Raw genomic sequence first — 16,242 nt, forward strand, 5'->3', positions numbered from 1 at the left:
CTTTACTTTGTCGAAGCTCAATCATTTTACCATGGAATTGTACAAACAATGGATAGAGACAGCATATTTCCATTAATTAACGGATTAAAATAATTACTGCACACACATTTGCAATAACTTCAGAATTAGTATAAATGAAATGTTTACACAAGCAAGCATGGTTTATCAAAAATGCTTCCACTCAATAAATAAATAGTTTTCCACAAAGAGTTATTAAATCCCTCAATTTTATCAGTAAGCAAATATAAAGGTATTCCCCATTTCTCGAGAGCTCTGCATGGATAAATAAAAACAGATATCTGGGATCACAAAGAAATCGCCAACTGTAAGTCTTCCCCGGCTTACCCACGACTTACCAATGACATAAGTACTGTGCCATACCCGAGGTGAGAACCCAATCCAATGATATCTATATATGCCTGATGATGACTTAACGGTTAGGGTGGTGGGCTTGGGGTCCTAGAATCCTGAGCTCAAAACCCACTCGGCTGTTGAATTAATACCAGGTGGGGTTGACTCTGCCTGTCATTCTTCCGAGGTCAGCAAAATAAGTGCCAACTTGCTGGTATCCTGTGTCAGAGTGGTGACCAGGCCAGGATTGCGCCCAAAAGCCAGGGAGACTGCTTTGGCAGCACCAATGCTCTGCACAGAGTATGGTCCCAATCGATGGATGGATGGCCGTATTATTTTTGGACTGTTATATGACCTTGACTTTCAACATTTAAGGATGGGGTGTAAATTAAGAAAATGCATCCATAAAATGCAGCATCATGAAAATCAGAGTAAAATTATCCAAGTTGTTATCAAAAAGGTTTTTTTGTTAATTCGGTCACAATCTGAAAAAGTAGGTCAAGAACACTAATCAAATATCAGGTGCACAACTTCAATTTAGGTTCATCCTTCTGATGATGTAAGGACATCTTGGAAGGCCATGCGGTCTTTGAGATTTGACATTGGCAAAATTGAGTGATGACAAAAAACATGTTTGTTTGTTTTCAGACTGCCATTTGACTTTGACTGTATTGTTTTTCAGACTGCCATTTGGCCTTGACTTTTAACTCAGAGGGGTCTGATGTAAATTAAGGGGAATGCGCCATACTCCTGGTGAGAGCAATTTCATTCCAATCAGACACACCTTAGTTGAGTTATGGTGAGAAATGTTAAAATGTCTATAATGGGGTCATTAACTTAAAATTAGATCAAGGTCCAAAAAATTATGTTAACACGGTACACTTTTTGTTCCCATTATTGATGCAAAATTTAATTCCGAAATTCCCAGCAGGATCTGAGATATGATTCGGAAATTGGCAATGCAGAATGAAAAAAAAAAAATTAGATATTTTTACACCATCAAGGGTAAGCCTCCCCTGGCACCTGTGATCCAATGATGGCCATATTCTTTTTGAACTGCCATATGACCTTGACCTTCAACATTTAGGGATCGAGGGTAAATTAAGAAGATGGGTCCCCATTTACAATCTATACATAAAACTCAACATCATGAATATCGGAGGGAAATGATTTGTTGTGATCAAAAATGCATTTTTAGTTAATTAGGTCACAATCCGAAAAAAAGTAGGTCAATAACACAAATGAAACATCAGGTGCACAACTTCAGTCCCAATCGAGTCATCCCAAGGACTTAATAAATGGTGCGTGCTACTTCCTTGCTTGATGCTAAGCATTAAAAAAAAAAAGATAAAAAGCACAGATAAAGCCAATTCATTGGTTTCATCCATTTGGAGGAGGGAATTCCTCCTTGATTGCCCCACTGAAGCAGAGAGAAAAGTGATGTCATAAAGATGACGTTGCTCATACCCGTAGTGTTCTCAGAAGTTGCATCACTTCCCCCGAACTCAGCAGCCATGTTTATGTGAAAGTCAAGTCTGGTTTTGTCTCATGTATTTGTGTGCATCTGTGCATGATTTGTATCACAGCTCTTCCACTCACCCTAGACCCTTTCAAAAATTATAAAAATGAAGCAGTTACTGCAACAATGGCTGTACTTCTTGGTTGTTTACATTTCCTTGTCTTTTAGTTTCTGCACAGTAAGATTCAGACAAAAGATGATAGACGATAAAAGTAAGCAAATTCTTTCAGCAAGTACATGAAAAATTCTCAATAAAGTAAAATCGATATGTCTACATATTTCAAACATAATCAATAAATTGAATCACTCGCATGAGATCTAAGACCACAGCTTGCAACATGAAAATACTTTCCTTTTCCCCCTCGCATGCCATTTCCATATTCTCCTCTCATGGCACGGAAATTCTTCTGAATTACCTGCCTTGCTAATGCCGACCAAATGATGATGCCAGGCTGCAGTTGGGTCACACATATATCTTGAGAAAATGACAACTTCTAATCTTTATCTGCCACAATCTCCAAAACACCAACTATTGCTAACACTCCTCCCGTTGTGCTGCTGCATCCATTAGTTCATTCATCCCTCGAGGGTGAAGATGACCATGACAGCCATTATTGATTGGAGTGAGTCCGTAAGTGGCTGGTGAGGCCAATTAATTCTTGCTTAGAACAGTCTGTCACACGCTACAGAACTGTCATTACCTGATTGAGAAAGGAAGTGTTGCTGTTTTGAAACTTCTATAGTTTTTGCTTGGACTCTTTAACTATTTAATCCATTCTGCTCATGTTTGGAAGTACTGGTATGGAAGAGACAACAGCAGGTGCAGCAATCTATTGAGAGATCCCCTCAATATGCACTGTCATTGGGGAAGTGTGTAAGTGGGATGATTTGAGGATGTCTTTGATGTGTTATTTTTTTTTATTTGTGTTTGACCACCTCAAGAGTGCTTACTATACTTTATCTCTCCAGATATGATCTTCTTGGGAAGTCGATCATTACACATGCTGGTGACATGACTTGCTTATGACCTGCTGGTGACCGCGTATGTGAAGTGAAAAGCGGGGTTAAGTAATTGGTTCACGTCCTTCTGTCGATCCATCTTATGAGTTTATGATCGATGAACAACTTATTTAAATTGAATGTTATATTTTGAATATGAATCAGAACTTGAATAGGAAGACAAGTCTTTCTTTTTTCCATACTTTGTCTCCAAATTCATCCTGAACACACATGCTTAGAGAGCAGTGAGATCATGTTTTTGCTCTGCCTGCCTGGCAGTCATACAAAAATGGAAATCATTCCAAACAGGAAACCTACCGCCTTTAAGGATGTCAAAAAGGACACAAACATCAGGCACAAATAACTAATGTAATTTGTTAAATAGGGTGATGTAATTGACACTGTGGAAAATAGCAGTAAATTCTGGAATTCATCTATTTTTACGATCTTTATAATCTTTGTTTCATTTAAATTTAATCACATAATCACATACCTGAACATGACAGGCCACAAATCGTCTGTCATAATACTTCCAAGAACCTCCAGTTTTGTAGGAATGTTGGACCCTACTATTGACCCCGTGTATTTGCAGTTTATAAAATGTGACTTGCTTCGACATTCATGGTCCTGTGATTCGCGTATTCGTGTTTTTTATATTTTTTTCGAGATTTTGCAGATTTCAGCGGGCATATTCGCAGAGCAAGAATGGGATGCCTGGTGTTGGCACAGTGGTTAGGGCAGCGGCTTGTGATCTAAAAGGTCCTGAGTTCAAGCCCTGTTGGACCACTGAATTAATACACCAGGGGGTTGACTCAGCCTGTCATCCTCCAGAGGTCAGCGAAATGAGTACCAGTGTACTGGGCCGGTGTATGCCCCGGTTAAAATAGGTGTACCATATCCCTGTGTCGTAAGAGGCGACCAGGGTTGCGTCAGGAAGGGCATCCGGCGTAAAACATGTGCCAAATCACTATGCGGATCATACGGATGATCTGCTGTGGCGACCCCTCACGGGAGCAGCCGAAAGAAGAAGAAGATTCGCAGAGCAAGAATGGAAGCACCAAGCACCTGAAGACTCAGACTTTCATCCTCCTCCCCAGAATCCAGTCCACACAAGTTGGCATGATGCCTGTGTTCCAGGCAGAGCACAGAACTGCATGCAACGACATGAGTACAGCATTGCCACAAGACTTAAGAAGTTGTACATGGATGCCACAGATCCCAGGAGCTTTACCCATTTCAACTGGTTCACCACAGCCTGTGTTTCCACAAATGAAGGTGAAGCACAGTTGATTGGAGGCTCACCAATAGGGATGGCAACACCTCTGACAACCAACTCAACAGCTGGTGGATCAGCCTAGTACAACCGCTCAAAGTAACCGGCCCAGCGGGCCTTGACTTAGGGCTCCTCTGTCAAGAGCCCATAAACCTCCGCTCTAACTGCAGCACACCGAGGGACGGGCTTGGTGGAACGCAATGTGTGAATTCACTTGGAAGCAGGACAAGAATCACTTGACCACAGGTGATGCTGTACCGCCTCACAGATTCCTCACACATAGGTCTCCCTGTCCACCCTCAGCGAACATACAGTTTTACTCCTCAACTCTCTGAACAGCTCAGCTCTGCCATTAAGCCTGGCCCTGCGACTCTGGTCAATGGTATCCAGTGTTCCTTGAGAGATAAAATTCTTCTTCGCCCATAAATGAGTTACAAGACATCCACCGGCAACATCAACGATGGTGGTCTTGAAGGCACTCCACAACTCTTCAGGATTCCCCAAAGCACCCAGACCCCCCAAATCCCCACTCAGCCTGTTCACAAACTCCTCAGCTGCCCTCTCATAATTTAGCTTGCCAACATCCAGCCACAGACTCGAGTGCGGCATAGAATGCATCCTTCACGGTAAGATCACTCGCCTCAGTGGAAGCATATACAGAGACCATGAAAACGACACCCAAGGAGTGCTGATTCCTTCAACTCATAAGACGCTTGTTGACCGGTGTTACCTTAATTATCATTGGAGTCAGCTTGTTGGACACAGCTACAGCAACTCCTTCGGCATGGTAATCATCAGAGCAACCAGACCAATCGTAGCTGTTACCACCCATCATGATCTCGCCACTATCCACTCTCCAAACCTCAGAGAGTGCTGCAATAGCAATGTTCAAACACTTGAGCTCAGATGATAACAGGTATGTGATCATGCTCTCTTTGGTCTAGGACATTCCAAGCACCCACCCCAAAGGGACCACCTCAGGTTAACCCAAGGAGACCACCATCTGGTGGACGACACCTCAGCAAAACCCTGACACATGCTCCCGCAATCTGACCCGGGAGGGTCACTCCATGATTTTCCTCTTATCATCAAAGAGTGGGGTCCTGAAGGAGAGGAGATTGGGACCATACTCTGTGCAGAGCGTTCGTGCTGTTTAAGCAGTCTCCTTGGCTATTGGGCACAATCCTGGATGGGTCGCCACTCCGACACAGTATACCAGGATGCTGGCACTCATTTTGCAGACCTCGGAAGGATGACAGGCCGATTTAACCCCACCTGGTATTAATTCAACAGCTGAGCAGGATTTGAACTCAGGACCGCAGGATCCAAAGCCCACCACCCTAACCATTAAGCCAGGTGAGGAGAAGTAGTGGGAGGAAGGAGGGGGGGTGGTGAGAGGAGGGAGGGGGAGTAGTGATAGGAGGGTGGGGAGTAGTGGGAGGAAGAAGGGGAGTAGTGAGACGAGGGAGGGGTAGGGGAGTGGTGAGAGGACGGGGGGAGTAGTGAGAGGAGGGTGGGGAGTAGTGAGAGGAGGGTGGGGAGTGGTGAGAGGAGGGAGGGGAGGAGGAGTAGTGAGAGGAGGAAGGGGGAGTAGTGGGAGGAGGGGGAGTAGTGAGAGGAGGGTGGGGAGTGTTGAGAGGAGGGAGGGGTAGGGGAGTGGTGAGAGGAGGGTGGGGAGTGGTGAGGGGTAGGGGAGTGGTGAGAGGAGGTAGGGGAGTAGTGAGAGGAGGAAGGGGAGTAGTGAGGGGAGGGAGGGGAGTAATGAGAGGAGGGTGGGGAGGAGGTAGGGGAGTAGTGAGAGGAGGGAGGGGGAGTCGTGAGAGGAGGGAGGCGGAGGGGAGTGGTGAGAGGAGGGAGGGGGAGTAGTGAGAGGAGGGAGCAGAGTAGTGGGAGGAGGGAGGGGAGTAGTGAGAGGAGGAAGGGGGAGTAGTGAGAGGAGGGAGGGGAGTAGTGAGAGGAGGGAGGGGAGTAGCGAGAGGAGGGAGGAGGAGTAGCGAGAGGAGGGAAGGGAGTAGTTAGAGGAGGGAGACGGAGTAGTGAGAGGAGGGAGGGGAGTAGTGAAAGCAGGGAGAGGGAGTAGAAGCATAAGGGTAGGGGGAGTAGAAGAACGAAGGAAGGTGAAGTGCAAGAATGAGGGTAGTGGGAGTAGTGAGAAGGGAAGAGAAGGGAGGGGAAGCAGAAGAGCGAGGGTAGGGTGTAATGTATCGTCCTTTCTCGAGTTTGACATGAGTGTCGTGTGCACATGCGCGACACACTGGACCAGTAGTAGAGCTGAGTGTTGTGAATAAAGCCTTCGTGAAGTTGAGTGCATCATGGTCAGTCTGATTGTTTGTACATCACAACATCACAAGTGACGACGAGGTAAAAAAAAAAAACTATCCGTGTCTCCATGGCGACTGTTGCCATTCTCCATGAATACTCCGATGGGGAGGATTGGGCGGATTTCATGGCCAACAACATGGCGGCTGTTGGTGATGCCATCCGTCGTCCTGCTCTGTTGTTGACTGTGTGTGGGCCGAATGTGTATGGACTCATCGAAAACCTGTTGTCACCATGGCGACCGACCGACAATCATATTGAGAACTCTGTGAACTCATCAAGCTCCATTTCAACCCGAAAGCTGGTCTAATCATATCGAGGTATAAGTTTTATAGACACACTCGCCAGGAAAATCAGGACATTTCCCGTTTTGTTGCTGTTTTGCGCCGTTCAGCAGAACCATCTCAGTTTGGTGCTGCGCTCGATTACATGCTCCAAGACATTTTTGTGATTGGGGTAAATCATGATGTCATCTTATGAAAACTCCTTGCTCAAGAAGACGACCTTGACCTCGGAAAAGCAGTGAAGATTGCACAGGTGTACACAACAACTGCTGAAAACCTGAAGGAGATCTTGTCGAAGAGCCAGAACTCTTCGAGTGCAGATACTGTAAGTAAGATTGCTCAATCTTCATATAACGCTACACCTAAGCCAGTTGTGTATTTGAAACCTGCTTCATCGGTTGCGAGAGGCCTCAAGAACTTGTGCTGGCATTGTGGTGCAAATCAAATGGCTCACCAGTACCGTTTCAAGAGGTACACATGTAACTGTTGTGGCAAGATCGGGCATCTTCAAAAGAGGTGTTCCCAATCCAGCAGTGGTGATAGTATTGGAACCACCCATCATCGTGTGGCACCCAGCTGATGAGTTGTCACTGCATGGTGAGGAGTATGAGATGTCTACAATCCATGGCAGCACCGCACCGATAACTGCTGATCTTCAGCTGAATGGCAAGCGGGTGTCAACAGAAGTAGATACAGAGGCTAGTCAGTTAATTATGAGCCAGGAGACATTTGACAAACTGTGGGACTGTGAGGCTGCGACGCCCATCGGCCACGCTGTTCGGCAGCCACATTTTACGTCGCAATGTCGAAGAGTGCTGTTCGAGTTTTTGTCGTCGATTCAACTTCGAGTTGACAACTCTGCACAGTGTCTGCTCTGCTATTTTAACTAGTCCAACCCTATCTTATGATTTAATTCATCTAAAGCAGCAAACTTTAGCTGCTGAGAAAACTGTATGTAGTTTAGATGCCAACAATGATGACGTATTTGAGATCCGTATTTAAGCCAGCAATACCTTGCTGAGTTGTGCAAATTCGTCAAAATCATTTGTATGCTGATCTTTTCGATGTTGCAGAAAATATATGATTTTGAATTGACATTCTATGCAGCTTCGGCCTGAGCCTGTTCTGGAACATTTGCGAGGATGCAGCACCAACTGATGAGCTGCATGGGCATTCTCAACCTCGAAAGACTATAAAGTTGTGTGCTGTAACTATGAGTGGATCCGAGTCTGCTGCAGTATGTAATTAATACCTTTTATGCCCAGTGCATATTGCTTTGAGGTTAAACCGTGGAAGAACGTCTGATCAAAATGTCTTTACTGTAATGCTATTAAACACAAAAGCGTTTTGAAATTACAAGTGACTAATTGTTCGAGATGAATCGTCAATCCTCGACTACAGAAGTTTTGAGAGGATTGTATAACATAGTGTTTGTGCTTTAACTAGGATGCTTCTCATAATCGTCATCATCAATGTGTCATTCTCTTAACCGAGCTTCAGTGATGCTGAGATTGGAACCGAAGATTGCTATCTGGGTCGAGATTCAAACACAGACAATAACTCGAAGGTGAGTATGCGTACCTCTTAGCTCTCCTACCAGACCTGAGGAATGAATAGACTTTTCTCCCAAGTAAATTTTTTCATCGATTTTTATTTGGTTTGGAATTTTTTGTGAGTGCTTTGCATTTGTCAACAGCAATTTTTAGATATTCATTGTCAGTTTAAATCCAGCCCGGTTGATTCAGTGTGTTTGCATCATACATACATTCGGCCTTGACTGCAATTGTACAATCCACTGGAAAACACAGGGAACTGGAGTAGATTATCAAATAAAGCATGGCTCGAAAATAAACCAAAGGGGTTCAGTTAGGAGGGAAAGGAGAGGTATGGGGAATTAAGGAGTAGGATGGAATATAGCAAAGGGAAAAAGAGGGAGGGGAGAAGAAAATGGGTGCCTGGGACATGGGGGGTGCATCGGGATGAAGGTTAGGATTTTTTCCATTTTGCTTGTATAATAAGTAGATGGCCCTTTAAGAATTGAGACATATTGGAAAAAATGGCTGGAAGGAAATATTTGTTGATGTATAGTCGATGAAGTGTGGTGGACAATGGTAGACATGTTGTTGAAAAAGCAGAATGGTTATAAGGTCAGACAAAACAACACGGTGTTGCAGAATTTCTGGAAGATAGACAGTCGTTTGTCTTCTAGAGAAAGGCCAAGCCACTTGAGTCAATTTATCATCCCGAGGAGACAGTGCTGAGTGCTGGTATTTTTTTGCTCACTCTGCGTTTGCATCATTCCATAGTTTGGCATTAATATTCCACCGTGGGTGGGAAAAAAAATGAAATCAAGGGCAGCTCACTGCACGCAATAAATTGATCGAAAGATACATTTTTGCTGACTGCTATTGCTTTCCCTGAAGCACCCTTCCAATATTTTGGTCTCTCTGATAGCTTCACCGGGTTTCAGAAATATTTGAGCCTTGCTGATTTCAAATTGCATTTCCAAAAGTTTCCAATGCTATCAGCAGCTTGTCATGGAGAAACAGCTGTGACCAATTAATTATTTACATGCACACATATTCCAAAAAAGCGAGATAAGGTATTTTCATTCTTTATAAGTAAGAAACCGGTTGATTAAAAAAAACACTCACATTATGCAACACAGCCTTGGTGGTGTTGGGAAGAAAATAAAATATTTATAATCCCATATGAAATGCAAATTATACTACACACTGTTAATCTATACCTTTAAAAGGCAGAAAATATCTTTCTCTTTCTCTTTCGCTGTTTGTATGTGTTATATGCAGGGCCACATCTTTTAAGTTCTAAACTCCAAACCTGGGGCAGAAAGCCAACTTTGTGTGGGTGGTAACATAGGCTATGTAGCCGTGGCCTCACATGGGGTGTGAGAGGTGGGGGAGCATAATTCTCTATGTAAATGTGTACCGTGTAGCACCACCTGGTGGCACATTTGGCTACAAAGTGTGACTTATTCACGTTTCTCTTCCTGTGCAATGCCAAGTAAATCTGCAAGTATGTTTCACAGAAAAATAAAAATTCAGATACTGTTCATATCTCCTATGGTATCCAAGGACATCTCCACTCATGGCTCGCAGACTTCCTCTCCTGTCACAGTCAACGTGTGGCCCTAAATGGAGTTCTTTCATCCCCTCTTCGTGTCCAGACTGGAGTTCCTCAAGGTAGCGTTCTGGGCCCTGTCCTTTTTCTGGTTTTCATCAATGATCTCTCCAACTCTCTGGAAAATCCTCTTTGTCTCGTTACTGATGACTCCACCCTCTGCCGTACCATCTGTCATCCCTCAGACCGGCAAGCAGCAGCTTCTTCGCTCACTGCAGATCTGGGTAAAATCACAAACTGGTCCAACACGTGGAACGTGTTTCAATCCAGACAAATCTCACACGCTCACTATGTCTCTCCGAAAGGACCATTTAGAACTCCCCCCCCCAATCCACTTTCTCAACAATCCTCTGGAAGAAGTCCTTTCTTTCAAGCTTCTGGGTCTCATGATCTTCCATTATCTTTCCTGGAAAAGGCGCATTTCCTACCTGGCCTCCAAAGCCAGTCGCCAACTGGGAATCCTCTGTCGTGCAAAGTCCTTCCTCGGCCCACCTGAGCTCCTGACCACTTACAAGGCTTTCGTCCACAGCCTGATGGAGTAATGCTCTCCCCTCTGGGCTGGTGCTCCTGCCTCCCACCTTTCTCGGCTTCACGCTGTGGAAACCAAGGCATTTCAGATCATTGGCATCTCCTGCCATGAGGCTGAATCTTTCGGCCTCTCACTCTCTCACCACAGGTTGGTCAGTGGTCTTTCTGTCTTCTTCCATCTCCTCTCCAGTCTTGCCCCCCCCCTGCTCTGTCTGCGATTTGTCCCCACCATATTTCCGCAGGGCCCTCAAGGTCCGCCAACAACCTCCTTCTGGTAAAACTTCCAAAGTCACGAATCACTGCTCACCTTCACTCTTTCATTCCTCTTTTTTCCACCTTTGGAATAAACTCCGTCACTCTATGCAATCCCATTCTTCACTCCTGGCCTTCAAAACAGCTGTTCACCACCACCTCTTGTCATCCCCCATCCAAATCCTCAATCTTTTCTTCCCTGGTTAATCCACCCCAAGCCCACCTCCTTCAAATTCCCTGCTTTCTTTCCTGAACGTCCTTGTAATGTCCATCGTGTATTCCCCATGTTCCCCCATCCCATCCCTCTCCCTTCGACAGATCTCCTAATGTGTCTGTTCCCCACTGTTTTGTCCTTCCCACTCCCTCCCCTCTTGTCTCATGCCCCCCTTGCTGTGTGTTGTGTGTTAGCTCTCATACGAGCCTCGACAAGGTATACAAAAAAAAACAAAAAATCACTTTGTACATCCTGATAACTTCCTTTAAAAAGGAACTTTTCACAGTTCTTGATTCCAGCTTGATTTTTCACATTCATTGTGTTTATACTTGTTCAACTGCTCTCATTTTGTTCTTCCATTTCCAGTTTCCCAATGACTAATATATAAAGATGACAGCACCTGATGTTTGTTCATCCTTATTGCTATTATGTGGGCTGTTCACCACCAAAAATCTCCTGTCTTTAGCTACAGTAATGTTACATATGAGATGAGAGCTGAAAGGATATCTTCGAGGAACTGTATGTGCGCTCAAATTTGAGATGTTTCACCTTGGTTCAAAACTCGACCCAGCTATAAACTGTGACCCTGATGTTTTGCATGTCGAGTGAGGAATCAATATATGCACCATCCATCAGAAGGACGATAAGCCAGAGGATGTTTATTCCTTAATTTAATGAGTTGTGAATAGAATGCAGCATGTTCCTGTCATGTTGCCATAGCTTCCTTGAAACAATGAATTGTCAGCCATACGCACAAGCTTAGGGTCCCTTCCATATAGTGAACATCTGGTGGATGGGAAAGACAATAAGATGCTATTCAACCTCTATGGGGAGTTTTCTATTGAAAATGCTCACCTAATTAATGCAAATTCCTGAGCATTTACAAGCTCCTTTCCCCATGATCTCATTCCAAAAGCACATAAATCATCTTCTATAGACCAAATGCGACAGGCCTACATTCGAGATGTAAATCAACAAATTATTTCACACCATATAATAGAACCGCCTCCCATCTTGCCTCCAGCTCGTAGCAAAGATGCAATTAAAATTGCTACAAAGAAGATGTATAAATATTTCACAACTTCCTTCATTGATTTAAGTTTCACACAACCTTCATAAAGTTCCTTTGACCAAGTGATGTTATTATTTGCTGTGAATTGAAGCTTTAAAATGTGCTCAAACTAATAATCACAATTTTAGCCCTTTAGATATTTTACCTTTATAAATGACCCGGGCTTTTGGTCCAAATATGCTTCAATGGGAGGCAGGTCAACATTGCGATAATAAGGGTCTGATTCAACAGCTTTTGAGCATTCACTATCACCGACGGTCTTCTGCAAATGAGTGAACTAAGCTTCAACTGAATGTTAATTATCATGTCATTTACCTCGAATTGACACTTAGTTTTGGAAACCGCTAAGGAAAATTATCTCCCAATGGAAATATCCCATGGAATCAACCCCTCTCCCCACATTTACCTCGACCACCCTCTGACATTTTCCTCCCACTTGTTTGACAGGTCTAGCTATTGGTTCAACACCAAGAGTACAGAAGCCATATTAAAAATAAAAAACTCTAAATGTTTATTCTCAGTCAAGACTAATTGGTGAAGTTGTTATATCCTTTTCAAATGTCCGTGGAATTAATTGGAGACATAACTCTCGAATGTCTTCGAAGAAATGCATCTGTAATATGTTCCTCGTCATTTCGGATAATATAACATTTGCCAGGTTGGAATGTTTGAACAAAAGTTGAAATGTTCAATTTCATTGTTATTCATATTTTCCTCATTGCAAATGAAGGTCAAGGTCGGAACAACATCTTTCCATTTTGGATTTCCACCAATGGTGAATACTCCCTCCTGGAGCTGGTAATGTCCAACTTTCCTTCCAAAATTATCTTGTTCCTCCATTGCTCCAATTGGTTTGATCATGTTCTCGTGAGAGTAAATATCTCTCTGGCTGCTGTCAGAGAGCTGCCTCAGCACGACAGTGTCTGGTGTTTCACTCAGGCCAATGGCAGGGACTGTAAGCTGCCCTCTCACTTCAGGATTGGTCTTCAGCCTCTTCCTTCTCCAGAGCTTGATAGAATCAGGAGCTTGTTCAGCACTTAGAATATGTCGGTCAACCCTGACAAATCTCACTTTTCATTCTGCCTCTCCAAAATGACTGTCTTGCGAACCCTCCCATCTACTTATTTAACAAACCTCTTGAAGAGGTTCAGTCCCTCAAATGTTTGGGCCTCACCATCAGCGATGATCTCTCTTGGGCAAACCAGATATCAATGTTGGCCTCCAAAGTTACCCTTTTACTGAACATCATCTGACGTGCCAAAACTTTACTTGGCTCATCCGAACTTACAAGACCTTTGTCTGCAGCATGATAGAATATTTCTTTCCCTTTTGGGTTGGTTCCACTGCTTCATGCATTTCAACTCTTGATATTGTGGAGACCAAGACCGTCAAAATCATTGGAATCTCCTGCAATGAAGCTGAATCTCTCGGCCTGGTACTCCTGCATCGCAGACAGGTCATTTTCCTCTTTTTCTTTTGCATCTTGCAATTTCTGCCCTTTCTGTGCTCTCCTCCTCACTCCCACCCCCCCTCCCGACTCCTCCCTCCCATCAGCATCCTGCCAGGCACATATGGCTGACCAGTAACCAACTTCTGATGAAACTCCAAAAATCCCAGCTCACTGCTCACCTCCATGCATTTGTTCCTCTTTTCTCTTTCTCATGGAACCAACTTTCTCAGGGTATTCAATCTTATTCTGTCCCACAGGGCTGCAAGATGGCTGATCTCCTCCTCAGGTCAAACACCATCTATATGGATGATCTTTTGTACCTTAATTAACCCTCTCCAAGCCCATCTCTTCCTTTCCAAGTTATTGTGTTTTCCACTTTCCCTATGTCCGCCTTTTTGTGTTTTGTTCCATTGATGCTTCCTCCCAGATTTTCCCTTCCTTGTCTTTTAGTCTCCTTCTTGCTACATTTGAGTTTGCATCCAGATTGTTCACCCCATGTCCTCTTTCCCCTCCCCTTCCTCCAAATATTCCTCTGCTGTGTCCCTTGACCCGGCTGTCGGTGTTTCCCTGCTTTCCACGGTGTCATTTCTGTTCTATTCTGTTCTGTTCTGTTCTGCATTATAGCTCTTCCTTGAGCTTTGACCTTGCACAAAAAAACCACTCCTTCTCCCAGTGCGGGGTTCGGTTTGTCGCTTTATTTCCTCAACGTGAAGCGTGATGACATATGACACCACCCAGATCGACCATCGTGCACTTAAATTAGATTTTTACCCTCTCCGAAGGAGAGGTTATTGCATTTGGGTTTGTCTGTTTGTCCGCTCAGAACTTTCGTGTTTTTCTCTGCAACCGCTTGTCGGATTAAGACGAAATTTTCACCATTGGTGCGACGACTCAGTTAGAATGTTTTAATGATAACTGGCGTGGATCAGCTCGCTACGCTCGCCTCTCCACACATCATTGCAGAGATTGTTGCCACAGATTTGCTGTGTTGGTCTGATTTACACCAATCATCATACAAACATTTATTTTCTACAAATTTGTTTGTAATTCTGGTGATATTATATTTATTCGAAACTTAATTTGTGATATAAGAAGGTCCAAGCGGTCTAAATGGTCAAGGGTCTAATCGGTCTAATCCATCTGAAGGGTATAAGGATTCTAAATGGTGTTAAGGTTTAAGGGGTCTTTTTAGTCTTCAGTGTCTTTTGGGTCTTGGGGGTCTTTTTTGGTTGTCAGGGTCTTTTGGGTCCTCAGGGACTTTTAGGTCTTTTGCATCTTTTCGGAGTTTTGGGTCTTTGGTGACTTTTATGTCTTCATTGTCTTTTAGGTTTTGGGGTCTTTTAGATCTTCAGGGTCTTTTGGGTTTTCTTGAGTCGTTGGTAACTTTTAGGTCTTCAGAGTCTTTTTCAGTCTTCGTTGACTTTTAGGTCTTCAGGTTGTTTTTGGTCTTCAGGGTCTTTTGGGATCTTTGGTGACTTTTGGGACTTTTGCATATTTGGGGAGTTTTGGGTCTTCATTAACTTTTAGGTATTTTGTGGTCTTCAGGGTCTTTTGGGTCCTCAGGGTCTTTTGTGTCTTCAGGGTCTTTTCGGTCTTCGGTGACTTTTAGGTCTTCAGTGTCTTCAAGGAATTTTGGGTCTTTGGGGTCTTCAGGTCTTTGGTGACTTTTGAGTCTTGGGGGTCTTGAGGGTCTTTGTGGTCTTTTGGGACTTTGTGGTGTTTTGGGTATATGGGGCTCCAAAGAGTCCTCAGAGTGTTTGAAGGTCTTCAAAGCTCTAAGGGGTCTCAGCAGTCTAAACGGTCGAAAGGTACATTCCAATAGCAGGTAAATAATAGATACGTAGTCAGACGGATGGAGGAACCGTTAGACGGACGTACTGAAGGAGGGAGGGAAGGAAGAATGGACGCACACCGAACCGAGTTATTTTTATAAAAGATTATGATGTTATAGGTCACGTGATGTGGCAGCCATGTAGGAAAAACGGAAAAACTTTGGACCTCTGTATCTCTGAACCCACACCAAGGAAAAAATCGAAACTTGGCACATGGCAAGTACTCCTCATGGGGAATGAGTGTGATTTTTTTGTTATGACATCATAGGTGCCTTCATTATGATGTTATAATTGCATATGTAGAATGCTGCATCTGATCAGTATGAAAATTGTTGATGATCATCAAGGGATAAAATGGTCCACAAATGTTTTTTTTGATTATGTCATCGGTCACATGATTCGGCAGCCATATTGTTTTTTTTTGTGAAACCTTAAAAAAATTTCTTCTCTGAAATGGCTGAACAGATCGAGGCAAAACTTGACACATATGACCGCCTATCCATGAGAAACAAAAGGTTCACATATATGATGTTATAGGTCACATGGTTTGGCAGCCATATTGGATTGAAGAAAAAATATTAAATAATGTTTTCTCTGGAACCGCTCAATCAATCGACGTGAAACTACACAATTGTGATCTGGTGTTGATGTGGAATAAATATTTTAAATTTAAACTTGATCAGCCACATGGTCTGCCAGCCAGATTTATTTAATTTTTTGATCTAGGTTTTAAATTTTTTTATCATTTTTATTATTTTTTGTTGAATAAGCTTCACTTGGTTGTGTTTGGATGGGTTTGAGGGTTGAAGGCTAGCAGCTGAAATGTGAATCCTATCCAGGTTCCTCCTGATAACTTCACCTTTGATTTTTGCTTGTTCGGGTTCCTTTTATTTTGATTACTCCAATGCAGGACTGGTACCTATTTGATCTTCCATTTGATTTGAATTGAATTTATTTGAATTCCATCCTAAATTCAATTGAATAATGAATAATAATAAAAAAACAACA

At 43.4% G+C, this 16,242-nt stretch overlaps 1 protein-coding gene across 5 annotated transcripts in view; it reads left to right on the forward strand.

Moving 5' to 3' along the window:
* The window catches only part of LOC147017961 (general transcription factor II-I repeat domain-containing protein 2-like), a 102,930-nt gene that overhangs the window by 53,607 nt on the left and 33,081 nt on the right, over positions 1-16,242 (forward strand). The window contains exon 4 of one of the 5 annotated variants that reach the window (XM_085897101.1): positions 2,840-3,548. The exons of the other annotated variants lie outside the window; for them this stretch is intronic. The gene's annotated coding sequence lies outside the window, so the exon portion shown is untranslated. Of the gene's footprint in view, positions 1-2,839; positions 3,549-16,242 lie in introns of those variants that run through there. 5 annotated transcript variants of the gene reach the window in all.

This window comes from Eptatretus burgeri, chromosome 10 (assembly GCF_056783735.1).
Source record: "Eptatretus burgeri isolate ZD-2024b chromosome 10, Ebu_testis_v1, whole genome shotgun sequence".
Lineage (NCBI taxonomy): Eukaryota > Metazoa > Chordata > Myxini > Myxiniformes > Myxinidae > Eptatretus > Eptatretus burgeri.